The sequence below is a fragment of the Ixodes scapularis genome, unplaced genomic scaffold (genome assembly GCF_016920785.2).
Source record: "Ixodes scapularis isolate PalLabHiFi unplaced genomic scaffold, ASM1692078v2 PGA_scaffold8__174_contigs__length_109621045, whole genome shotgun sequence".
In the NCBI taxonomy this organism is placed as follows: domain Eukaryota; kingdom Metazoa; phylum Arthropoda; class Arachnida; order Ixodida; family Ixodidae; genus Ixodes; species Ixodes scapularis.
In genome coordinates, this window is record NW_024609883.1 from 54,595,903 (window position 1) to 54,596,644 (window position 742).

The 742-nt window shown below is 43.4% G+C and overlaps 1 non-coding gene across 1 annotated transcript; it reads left to right on the plus strand.

The window, feature by feature from the left end:
* Nucleotides 1-309: 309 nt before the first annotated feature.
* On the plus strand, nt 310-433 carry LOC115333156. The gene has a single exon (XR_003920714.2). It is a non-coding gene; the product is annotated as a U5 spliceosomal RNA (small nuclear RNA).
* Nucleotides 434-742: the final 309 nt, after the last annotated feature.

The window sequence follows — 742 nt, forward strand, 5'->3', positions numbered from 1 at the left end:
ACTGGCTCTCGGGCTTCGGGGCAAAGCCGAACTATACGAAGCGGCGAAGCTTTAACGATAATCCTAATCAAGACGTAACTTCATTCCTCTGCACTATCACTAAAAGCCGTGCAGAATTAAGGGGAATCGCACACAAATAGGTTACACCTAAGAGATAGTGTTTAAACCCATAATTAAAGGCAGGAATAGGTCATTCAGTGCTTTTTATGATCACTGAAAGTAATAAATATAAAATATTAAGGGATCGCCACTGCGTAGTTCAAACAGCCCGTCCGGACTGGCTTCTCCTTTTCTGTTCTTTGTTAGATACCGCTCATGCCTCTCCTCAAGACTACGAGATAGCCTTTCGCCTTTTACTAAAGACTACCGTGGGGAGGGGCACTCCAATGAGCCTCTAGGGGAATTTTTGAAAGGCTGCTACCGTTTGGTAGAAGCCTAATAATCAAATTCCAAAATCAGAATTATTACCTGACAGATCTTTCGTTTTAACCGGAGACACGGAACTATAAAAAACCGGACAAAACAAAAAGTCTGAAACAAAGCTTGTATATTGCGCCTGACTAAAACCGTGTAGTACAGCCAAGGCTACGGAGAGAGAGGTTAACCCAACCTCCTTTTCCTTCACTTGTAAACGTTGGGACACGCTCTCTCCACTGTGACTTTGGCTGCTATGCGCCGTTTTAGCGAGACGGAGTAGAGTTTATTTAAACAACGAACGCTCTTATGAATACATGAAGACCCT